The sequence below is a fragment of the Bos taurus genome, chromosome 6 (assembly GCF_002263795.3).
Source record: "Bos taurus isolate L1 Dominette 01449 registration number 42190680 breed Hereford chromosome 6, ARS-UCD2.0, whole genome shotgun sequence".
NCBI lineage: Eukaryota > Metazoa > Chordata > Mammalia > Artiodactyla > Bovidae > Bos > Bos taurus.
Genome location: NC_037333.1, coordinates 101,852,376 through 101,864,490, shown reverse-complemented (window position 1 = coordinate 101,864,490; position 12,115 = coordinate 101,852,376). Strand labels below are relative to the sequence as shown.

Below are 12,115 nucleotides of genomic sequence, written 5' to 3'. Positions count from 1 at the left end.
CAACCCAGGGATTGGAGAACCCGGGTCTCCAGAATTGTAGGCAGCTGCTTTTACCGCCTGAACCACCAGGGAAGTCGGAATAGAGTCCATGATGATTGTTCCCAAAACAGTCCTCCCAATGAAGATGCCCCACCTGTTAGCTGCTTAATAGCCAAGAGCACCCGCCCCAGGGCTGACTGCTGCACAAAGGAGGTGGGGAGCGAGGCTACTGAGGGAGTCTCATGGGCTCAGAGCGCCTGCAATGCGGGAGACCTGGGTTCGATCTCTGGGTTGGGAAGATCCCCTGGAGAAGGAAATGGCCACCCACTCCAGTACTCTTGCCTGGAAAATCCCATGGATTGAAGAGCCTGGTGGGCTACAGTTCACAGGGTCAGCAAAGAGTCGGACAAGACTGAGCGACTTCACTTTCACCTAACAAAGTTTCTGAGTTTCCTAGTTTGTTCATTTACTCACTGGGCCAACAAAAAAAAAAAAAATTTTTTTTTAAGATTTTTGGGGTGTGGACCATTTTTTTAAAGTCTTTACCGAATTCATTACCATATTGCTTCTATATTGTTTTATATTGTTTTATATTTTGGTTTCTTAGCCAAGGGGCATGTGGGTCCAAATCCCCTGCATTGAAAGTCAAAATCCCCACCCCTGGACCACCAGGGAAGCCCCTTGAGCCAACAAATATTTCCTGGGCATCTACTGTAAGAAGAGGAGAGTGAAGGAAATGGGCACTTATCATCACTGAGCTTACAAACTACAGAAGGCGAGTAAAGATGAAGCATTCTATACAGATGTTCCACTTGAAAAAGTGTCATAGAAGAAAACTGAGAAGTGCAGAGGGCCAGAGAGGAAACGAGGTAAGGTGCTGCACTTTTATATCAAGTGGTCAGAGAAGGAAACATCTCAGCAAGGGCTTAAAGGAAGTGAGGAGCAAGCCGTGCTGAGCTGTAGTAAAAGATGGCTAGCACTCAGGGTGATGAGGTGTCAGGGCTCATGTTCGTCAATGGTAATAAATGTACCACCCCAGTGGGAGATGCTGAGTGGAGGAAAGCTGGGGGTGGTGCCGGGGACAGGGAGGTCTATGAGCAATCTCTGTGCCTCCCGCTCAGTTTTGCTATGAACTTAACTGCTATAAATAAATAAATAAAGCCTTTCTTTTAATGGTCCTAGTGGAGAAGGAAATGGCAATCCACTCCAGTATTCTTGCCTGAGAGATCCCATGCACAGAGGAGCCTGGTGGGCTACAGTCCATGGGGTCAAAGAGAGTCGGATAGGACTGAGCAACCAAAGAAAATCATCCTAGGAACTGTGAGACCTCCAAGACAGAGGGAGTCAGCTGAATCCCGGGTCTCACAACTGGTTTCTTAGGCGGGTGAGTGAACTACAAAGTGAAAGAGGCATCCTCTGAGCGATCTGGCCATAGGCACAACTAAGGACTTGAATGTGCAACTTAGATTCGTAACCCTGCTTGGTGGCTTGATCCCTTCCACAGAGGCAAGGGCAAGAAGGCCGCATCACCACCATGTCTCCCAGTAAAGACCGAATTCAGCCTATCCTTCACCAACTCCCAGAGCTTGCTCAAACTCATGTCCAGCAAGTTGGTGATGCCATCCAACCATCTTATCCTCTGTCGTCCCCTTCTCCTCCCACCTTCAATCTTTCCCAGCATCAGGGTCTTTTTCAATGAGTCAGTTCTTTGCATTAGGTGGCCAAAGTATTGGAGTTTCAGCTTCAGCATCAGTCCTTCCAATGAATATTCAGATACAAGGTTAGTTAGGTTAGAATGGAGGCTTACTGTGGTTAGGAAAGTTATGACCCTAAAGTGCTGCTAAGGAAGGTCACTAGTATATGCTTCAGTTAATGTCTCCTTCAAAGAATCTTTCTTAAAAATAGCCACATTTGTACAAGAAGGTTTCTCTAATAAAATGTTTGTAATAGCAAGGAAACTGGTAACAACCTAATACATACCAACACAGAAAGGGTAAATTATGATACATGAAACATGGTGACACGGTGTAACATCAAACAGGTTTATCCAAACAAGATGCTGAGCAAAATGTACACTGTGAGCCAATTTGCTTGAAAATGTTTTCTTTTGATATTTATGCATAACACACACCCTTAACACACACACACTCAACTGTTGATAGTGGTTTCTCTGGAAAGCAGCACTTTCAGCTTTTATTCTGTATGCTATGAATCCTTTTATTATCTGCATAAACATTTTCTTCTTTAAGTATAATGGTTGGGGGTGGGGAATTTCCTGACCCATCAATACTGAAAATCAGGTCTTCCTGAAGTCTTCATACATTTTTATATTATTTTCACCAGATTATAAAGACAAAGCAGAAAAATAAGTGGGGGTGGGGGAGCCAGTTTAAAATCCTCCCATTAAAAAAAGTAGGTAAGGGACTTCCCCAGTGATCCAGTATTCAATGCAGGGGACATGGGTTCAATCCCTGGTCAGGGAACTAAGATCCCCCATGCCTCAGAGCAACTGACTGAACCATAACTACTGAACCCACATGTGGCAACTAGAGCTGGCGCTCCACAATGAAAGATCCTGAACGATGCAACGAAGATCCTGTGTGCCACATCTAAGACCCAACAGCCAAATAAATGAAATAATTTTTTTTAATGTAAAGCAGGTAAGATTCCAACGTGGCTCTATTTTAAAAATAGAGTAATGCTGTACAGCCAAAAAAAAAAAGGAAGCTTAAGCAAGACAGGTGATCACTTTGGGCAAATTAAGCTCTACCAGCCTCAGTGCTCCCACCTGTAAAATGGAAAAATGGCCTATTTTACAGAGTCACCAAGAACAGTGCTTTATAAATCTAGCTAAAATGCCCCGCACACTGACACATCATGGACATTCAGTACACAGCAGTTCTTATTTAAGTCAGCAATGTCGATCTTACCTTTTATGTAACTGACACAGACTGTTTCATGTAGACATGCACTCTGTCAGATCTATTTAAGTGACCCTTCCACAGTCCTTTCAGCCTCTTGCAATGCAAATTTATTCAGAAATAAAAATGTCACATACATCAAACTGCTTTTTCTCCCCAAAATAGAAGGAAAAACATTTCAAGTAAAAAAAAAAGTTGTTGTTTTTTTTTTTTTGAAGTTTTACAGACACTCACACCATACACATATATAATTACAAGGAAAGAAGAAGAGGAATACAAAAAAAAAGACTCAGGATATTTTCAAATATTCTGTTTTAGGGTGGTTTTTTTTTTTTTACATTTTATTTATATTTTAAATTTATTTTTAATTGGAGTATAATTGCTTTACAATACTGTGTTGGTTTCCGCCATGTATCAGCATGAATCAGCCATAGGTATATGTATGTCCCCTCCCTCATGAACCTCCCTCCGGTTTTAGGCCATTAAGTGCTTCCAAATCTAGCACAGTCCTGGGAACCTACTCTCAGGGGCCTTTGCGATGATGTGCTGGTTTATAGGCCTGCTTTGCAACCTCCTAGCTATATGACCTCAAGGTCTCAGCCTTCTTATCATTAACATGGAGCTTCCTGGGGGTTGCTGGAGGGTTAAATGAAATGGGTGTCATATTTTTAGCACAATGCCAAGCTCATGGTGAACATTCAATAGTAGTAGCTGTTCTGGTTATTTTTCTGCCAACCAAAGTACATGTTCAAGACAATCCATACATTAGAGAAGCGTTTCTACTGGACAAACAGCTGCTAAGTAGGTCTCAAAGCCCCATGACCATGACCCAGTTTCCAGAGAATATGAGGAAAACAACTGCCCAGAGGCCTGAGGATGTCTGGTCTGGTCTGGTCCCTGGTCAGCTTGCCTTCCCCTTTTCCACACATACCCTCCAGGAATAACAGCCTCTTGGTAACTGGCAATGTGTCAGCGGTGAGTCATGGGTCATACACTGTTTTCATCTGAATTCTCCAGAACTCTACCCCAAGCAGTTCATACTCTCAGGGCCCCCAACTGACATGATCGCCTACAGTTCCTTTAGCTCTCCAGTGCCACATGAAGCCCTCAGGACATTCATAATGTAACACGATTTCCCCAACGACCTCTTCTCCATTTCAAACCCTCTGTTTCAAGGCGGACACCGCCTTGAACAAGGTTCAGGCCCCAAACTCAAGTCCACATCCCACAGCCTGTTAGCTCCCTCCCATCGTTCAGCTCAAATAACACGTTCTCCAAGAGCCCTCCCTGAATGCAGCTGCAAATGTAGCACTGATGTGCCTGCAGCCAACCCATGCGCTATTTCATTATATTCTATATGGGTTCAGAATGTGTCTAGCTGCAAGTAATAATTGTTTAATTAACAGTGGCTTCTAATATTTCTGGACTCCCCTGGTGGCTTATTGCTAAAGAACCCACCCGCCAATGCAGGAGATGTGGGTTCAATCCCTAGGTTGGGAATATCCCCTGGAGAAGGAAATGGCAACCCACTCCAGTATTCTTGCCTGGAAAATCCCATGGGCAGAGGAGCCTGGTGCGAGCTACCATCCATGGGGTTGCAAAGAGTCAGACATGATTTGGCGACTAAACAACAATTTCTCCAGACCTTGATGCTGGGAAAGATTGAAGGCAAAAGGGGAAGAGGGCGGCAGAGAACAAGGCGGTTAGATAGCATCACCAGCTCAATGGATATGAATCTAAGCAAAGTCCGGGAGATAGTGAAGGACAGCGAAGCCTGGGGTGCTGCAATCCACAGTCAAACACAACTTAGAGATTGAACAACAGCAACAATAGCAAGTCTAAAGGAAGGTGGCTAGTGGTATAATTTTAGCCATACAATGAGGCCATTTGGAACTCTGGCTCTTCCTGCTCGGCCACATTTAGCGTGCTGTCTTTAGGCACATCATCTCTTTGTACAAAAAGGTTGCTGGTCATAACCAGACATCTTTTCAACATGCCAAGCAGGAGGAAGATGGGAGGAGGAAGGTGTGGCTATGTCAGCCACATCAGGAAAGTCCTTCCCCAAACCTTTACTACCTGAAAACCAAAACGAGGTCACATGGCCTCCTCCAGCTTCAGAGGAAACAGGTAAATCAAGATACAAATTGTTATCACTGGCTGAGAACAAACATGATCTGTCACCTAAGGCTGCGCCCAGTTTAATCGCATGCATAATCAAGGTTCTCTTAGCAACAAAAAATGGGAATGAGCACTGGGGAGGAAAAGAACAGTGTTGGCCATGCTTATCTTTTCACAGTACTTACACTATCTGAAATTGAAGTGAAGTCAAGTCACTCAGTCGTGTCTGACTCTTTTCGACTCCATGGACTGTAGCCTACCAGGCTCCTCTGTCCCTGGGATTCTCCAGGCAGGAATACTGGAGTGGGTTGCCATTTCCTTTTCCAGGAGATCTTCCCAACCCAGGGATCGAACCCAGGTCTCCCGTATTGCAGGCAGACGCTTCACCATCTGAACCACCAGGGAAGCTTGTATCTGAAATTAACTTCTGCTAAATAAGCAAATAAATATGTAAGTGTTGATGGTTCATACCTCAATAGAATGTAAGCTCCGTATCCAGCTTTACATATACATGCCCAGAGCCTGTATTTTAAAATTACTGTCAACTTTCTCACATTAGGCAGGTATTATAGGTAGTGGAATAGAGTAAGGGTAGTCTAGGTTATGCTGGGCTTCCCAGGTGGCTCAGTGGTAGGGGACTCTGGTTCGATTCCTGGGTCAGGAAGATCCCCTGGAGAAGGAAACAGCAACCTATTCCAGTATTCTTGCCTGGGAAATCCCACAGACAGAGGAGCCTGGTGAGCTCAGTTCTTGGGTTTGCAGAGTCAGACACGACTGAGTGAGTGACTAAACAACAGCAATAAGGTTATGCTACTGTGGCAAATTAAGCCCCACATCTCAGTGGCTTGATGGCACAAAAACTTATTTCCTGGTCATTCTTTATGTTCGTTACATATGGTGGAGGGGAGGAGGGGAGGGGTTAGGGAGGAGGCAGGGAGCTTCACTCCACACCGAGAAATCTAAGCTGGAAAAAAGCCAAGTTGGAAACTCCACGATCTCAAAACGTGGCTGCAGAGTTTACTATAGTAAACGAGAGGTAGACAGCCACTTAAAGGCTTCAGTCCAGAAAAACATGTTACTCTCACGAACAGCCCCCTGGACAGAATTAATCACATGATTAGTGTGCCCTAAGGAGGTGGAGAGCACGTGAATGTGGGCGGTAAATGTTTCTGCCTCATTCCCCATGGCATGGTAAAATATTGTACAACGCATCATCCCTATTTTAGAATTTAGACCCATCAGAGAAATGTCTTAGAATGAACTTAAAGTTAGGGATACTCAGTAAAACAATTATTTCATCTTATAAGGCAATACTTACCATTAAAAAAAATTTTTTTTCCCCTTCAGGAGTAATAATAGGAAATACTTATGCAGCACTTATTATGTTCTGCTTCAAGTACTTGCCAAATCACATTACCTTTAATCAACCCAACTACCCAGAAAGGGAGATACAATAGTATCTTAAACCCATTGTCTAAGGGAATGGGAGAGTGTCAGACGTCAACTCTCCATGGGTCATTTCTGCATATCGTATAAGCAGAGGCACCAACCGCCTTTTTTCCAGATGATCTTTAAGGATGCTTATACAGAGAACAGCCTTGAAAAATATATCTCCCTATGGAGCAAAGGGCAGGTGTGCTAACTGCCCATTATAAAAGATTAGGATTCCCTGAAGATGTGGATTTCTCTTAGTGTTATCCTCTGTGTTTGCAGGTACCATCTGACTCTTTCCACATCTCCCCTCTTTGGAAACTAGGTCTTAGGGAACCAGTGTAAGAAAATGGTAATAGTCTGGCTATAGCCATTATTACAAGTAATAAAGCCATTCTCAAGAGTCCATGAAACTGTGGCAGGTTAGTTTTTGAGCTTGAAAGTGGGGTAAAATGTCAGAGCCTTCACAGTTCTTGACAAGAAGTTAAGTAATCTGCCTGACAGCTAGAGTAGGTGGCATATCTAAGATTCAAGCCCAAGCTGTCTGGCTTAGAAACCATGCTTTAAAATTCTCTGCTATACTGCAGTATGCCTCAAAGTGTAATTCCAGAACTAGAAGCATCAATATCACCTGTGAACATGTTACAAGTGCAAATTCTTGGGCATTACCCCAGACCTACTGAATCAGAAACTGTGGGGGTGGGAAAGGGAAAGACATATGTGTATCTTGAAGGTTTTTCAGGAGATTCTGATGGTTACTGTAAGTTTGAAAAACACCACTTTACTGCATATATTCACCATATCCATAAAATAGAAGGAAATGGTATGAGTATATCCTGATTTACATAGGGATTTGATTTGACCTTTCATAACCTGAATAATAGATTTGAAGCACTAACAGAGATGGCTCCTAAGCCCTTGCATTTAATTTTTAGGAAGGTAAGGGTCTTTATTTGATGCAAATAAGCACTGCATATCTGTTTAATAGGGCTACATACTCTGCTTTGGAGTCACACATGTACATCCCAAATGCTAAATTAAAATACCTGCTTTTTTATTCCCACAATGATTAGAAAGAATTACTTAGCCAAGGAGAAACACTATTTATATTTGAGAGTCAAGCTCTAATTCTTGAAAAACAGGAAACCACATATCAACATGGCCAACACAGTGTACCACAGTAGAAAGGGCACCAGGCTTTGAGTCACAGAGTCAAGTCACTTAACTTCTTCAACTCAATTTCCTGATTTTAAAATGGAAAATGAACTCCAACTTCAGAGTTGCAATTAGGCTTAAATGATATGTCATGTGAACGCCATTGGTAAACAGCTGTTGTGCTATGTGGTTTGTGGATGTAAACTCCACCTGCGTGGGCTCTTTCTCTGCCTTAACCTGGTGTTATCAGTTCCTCCAAAGCTGAGAGCACTGTCTGGCACTTAGAAGATACTGGATTCTTATAAGGTATCGGGAATGAACATGAGGTATTACATTAATGATGTAATTGATTTCTCTGGACTCCACTTGTCACAATAATCTCAGTCATTTAATAGGAAAAACTTGCTTGAGCAAGAAATCCTTAGTCATGTTTTAAATGGGCCAGATAATTTAAGAAAATCAGCTGATTTTCTTCCCCTGGAGAACACTACTGAAACAGTTCTGTCCTAAGGCATAAGACAGAAACGCCTATTAGCAACCCTCAAGGCCTGACAGCCTCACGGTTCCCCATCTACAACAATCTCTTATGCTCTTATGAACAGCCAGGAATAAAGATGTGCACCTACAAAGAACTAAATATTTCACATTTACTTCTGCATGGTGGTAGAATTTTAGTAAACAGATGACAGGGTTTATGTAATCTCTTGTAAAAAAATCTAATATTAATTCAGCAAATATTAAATAAGCTACTGCTGTGTCTAAAAAGAGACTGCTGGAAAGCCACAGTCAATTAAATATCATTGAGAATGGGAGTCATTGTTGACTTTATAATTTAATGAAAAATATAACTTATTTACAAAACTTTCTATGAGTATGGTAAATGCAGTTCCTTAATTTGAACTCTCTAACATACTTTCTCAATCTCCTGAAAATTTTGTTAACGGTCTAGTCTTAAAATAGGGGAACTCTGGGCTTTTACCTTCAACAGAAATACTAAGATAGGCAAATGAATTCAAGGACATTTTTCAGGGTAGAGATTCAATAGTAAGAATTTTCTAGCTATGATGCCATACCTTAAGGGACATCTGCAGGGTATACTGTCCCCTGTGTATGCTTATAACAATCCAGATATTTATATATAAATTAGTTCTACCCTTTTCACAAGTGACAGCGCAAATCTATCTTAAAATTTGGAATTTTAATAATGGACTAACTTCATAAAGTCAACTTACTTGCATTATGCAAATTTGATCAATGAAAGCACAGATTACAGAGTTGAGCATGAAACGCCTTTTGTTTGCATCTTCAAAAATATGGAGAACAAGTTTGCCTTTTCCACTTTTTTTTTAATCCATCTTTTCAACCCCCAAAGCACTATAACTTCCACCAATCACATGGCTCCAGTGACTTATAAATGTTCCTAATAAAGATGCAACTCATATATATATATATATATATATATGTATATGTATCTTAGACAACTCTTCCATGTAATCAAAGACAAATTAAGTAAGTATTTTAGTCAATAAAAATAACTTCTAGCTCCACTAACTCTTTGTAAAATTCAGTTAAACAAATAGGAAACAGAAGAGAAAGCCAGTTTTGACACAGTCTAATTACTAAAGGTCTCATAAACTCACAATGAAACAGTGACTTCTGGTGGAAATGCATGCATATTTTACATCTTGTAAGAGAAAGCAATGTTGAAAATAACCTGATCTTTACTCTTGTCATAAATTTTCTGCCCCTTGATGATTTCTGTATTGAAAATTAACACAATGTAAGTCTTGAAAATATTTTTAAGAGGTTGAAGAGTTAAGAGCATTTTTAAAGAGGTTGAAGAGTTAAGCAAATGCCAAAGACACTACAGAAATTCAATTGCCACAGTGAATGAATAAGACATATTAATTCTGATATGTAACAGTTCCTTTTCTTCCTGCAAAGGGTCCACAGCAACACACCTCCAAGTTGCATATCTCCAACCACATCATCGCTGTCAGTTCTATTTAGAAAAAGAAAAGAAGGGGTGGGGCGGGGGGTGAGGAAGTCCCCAATATTCATTTTTTTTTCTCCAAAACCTTGTGTCCCACTCTTCAAAACCTCTTTGTCCTAAAGTGACCAAACGCGTCTCAAATTCTTTCCTTGGTCCCCTCTCCTCAGTTAGCTGAATTCAAATTAGCTTTTTAAGTACTAGTTATCTAGTCTCCTACTTTCTCTGTTCCTTCATTCTCTTGGGTCATTATCTCTTAGTTCTCCCCATTCCTCTTCTGCATATTTATCTTCAAATACAATACTTTCCGACCTTGGCAAACAGACACCACCTCTAAATGAAAGCAGGCAAACCATTCAGAGTTTTCAACTCTCCTGTGAATTTCCAGAATATCCACTCAAGGAACCCTTTCCACTAAAGATGAAAGGCAAGCTAAGGAAATACATTAGACAGAGGAAGTAAACATTGAAACAGGGCATGCCTAGGTATTCTTAAGCCTCTAACCAGAACTAGACTCCTGAGTCCCAAGGTCTTTCTTTTTCGTGACTTCTGTCTCTACTCGGAGTCTGACACCAGGTAGGTCCGGGAGTAGGGTGGAGGGTCCCATCACTGCCCGTACCTTCTACCACCTCTGCATGACCTTGTTCTGAAATAATCTTCCACAAGCAAAATCACCCACATTCTCAGGCCAGTCCCTTGCCTGGCGTTTCTCTGCCTCAATTACTGAGCTCTTCTCACCTGCCAAGCGTCTGAAGGAACAACCATGGGTCTTCGCCTTAATGTACGGTTTCGCCTTTAAGATTTAAATCTGTCTGGTTTCTTGATGGTAGGTCATCCCTCCTCCCCGCCCCCACCCCCTCCTGCTACGTGCACCAACTGGGTTAAGATTATCCCACCCTACTGTTTTGTTTTGTTAAAAAAAAAAAAAAAAAAACTTCGTCTGCAAGGCCTTCCCCACCCCCACTTCGACACCCACCCACCCCCAACAGAGATGGGCTCCCGGAAGACCGGACTCATCTCCACCTCCAAAGCCAAGGGTCTTCCCAAGGCAATTTACATAACAATACGGGGTCTGCGGAAACTCCAAGGAGACTAACCTAGGAGGAAAGTCGCAAGACCTTTGCAGGTCCCTCGCAGCTTCATTAACGTAACTCCCAAGCACCTTAAGGTAAAGGATGATTCCTGTAACGCTCCAGGTCCTCTCCCTCCTAATTCGCCAACCCCGGCGCTCGCAAAGTCGGAGGGCTAGCGTGTGGCAGTCAGAGGATCAGACATCAAGAAGAATGTATCACCGAGGGAAATTAACCAGTTCCACGCTCTGCAGACGCCGTCTCCCTCTGCGCCAGGAGCAGGTCTCAGACGGTGCCTCCAACTTTTCCCCTTCCTCTCTAGAGTCTGCGGACCACCGCCGCACACCTCCATCTCGATCACAATTTGAGGAGATTGGAACCACTAATCTCTCTCCTAGACGTAGGAGGGGGAGGGGTGACGATGAAGGGGGGAGGGGGCCTCGTAACGGAGGAGAGAAAAGCCACGCTTTTACCCCCACTCCGCGGAGAAACTTCTGGGACTCTTCTATTACGCAACCCCAGGACCAGGTTCCAATACACGAACATCTTTCCGCAAGACGCGGGGCGCACGGGCAGACGTGGGATTCGGTGGAGTGAGAGAGGTGGGGAGGAGGACAGGTCTCTTCCTGTGCTCCCCTCCCCAGTTTTTCTAGACGCTACCTGCCGGTAATTGGTAAGGGCGGTAGAGAGCTCGGCGTCTCCCTCGCCGGTTCTCCCCGAAGGTTCCCACCGGAAAAGTGGGAACGCCAAGCGACTTGAGTCAGCGTGCTGGGAAGCCGGCTGCGAGGCGGGAGAGCCGGGGCTTCCCAGAAGTCAGCGGCCGCGGCGCTGGGACCAGGATGACCACCCCAACCCCCCCACTTCCAGCTCAGGGGAGCAGGGCGCAGGATTCCGCTCACCTTCCAGACCTGGAGTCCTCCAGTCTCTGCTCGCGCGCCCTCGCCGCCTCCACCCGCCCCTGACCTGTTGCGGTGAGGAAGGGGCGCAGGTGCGGGGAGCGCGGGGCGCTCAAAGACGGCTCGCGCGGGACCCGGCGCCCAGCCGCGGAGGCGAGAACGCAGCTGTGCCAGCGACGCGCGCGGGCGGCGGCCGAGTGCGCAGGGGCCGCGCGCTCGTCCGTTCGCTGGCTGGCTAGCCCCGCGCGCCGGCGGCCCCCGGAACGCCCGGGAGGCGAGGCCCCGCCCTTCCCCGGGAGGCCACGCCCCATCCCGAGTTTCTCGGCCCCGCCCTGCCCACGCCCTCTTGCTGGCACCACCCTGATGAGAGGAACTGCGCGGGCCCTCCGCGGGAGACCAATGGGAGGACCCAGGGCCAGCAGCCTCTCGGAATGAATACTGCAGTGACCGTACACCGGCAGCGTGGGTGACCCTGCCCCGGCCTGGTGTGGGGCACCGCAACCCTTTCGCTTTGCAGCGAGAATGAGCTTAGGGTCAAGTTTTGACTAAAAGTGT

At 44.6% G+C, this 12,115-nt stretch overlaps 1 protein-coding gene across 6 annotated transcripts in view; it reads right to left on the bottom strand.

The window, feature by feature from the left end:
* Positions 1–11,820, bottom strand: part of AFF1 (ALF transcription elongation factor 1) — a 197,222-nt gene extending 185,402 nt beyond the window's left edge. For 3 of the 6 annotated variants that reach the window (XM_005208211.5, XM_059887673.1, XM_010806300.4), the window contains exon 1: positions 11,564–11,820. The gene's annotated coding sequence lies outside the window, so the exon portion shown is untranslated. Of the gene's footprint in view, positions 1–5,203; positions 5,449–11,563 lie in introns of all 6 variants that reach the window. The other 3 variants (XM_059887672.1, XM_024993466.2, XM_059887671.1) reach the window with 2 other exon arrangements.
* Positions 11,821–12,115: the final 295 nt, after the last annotated feature.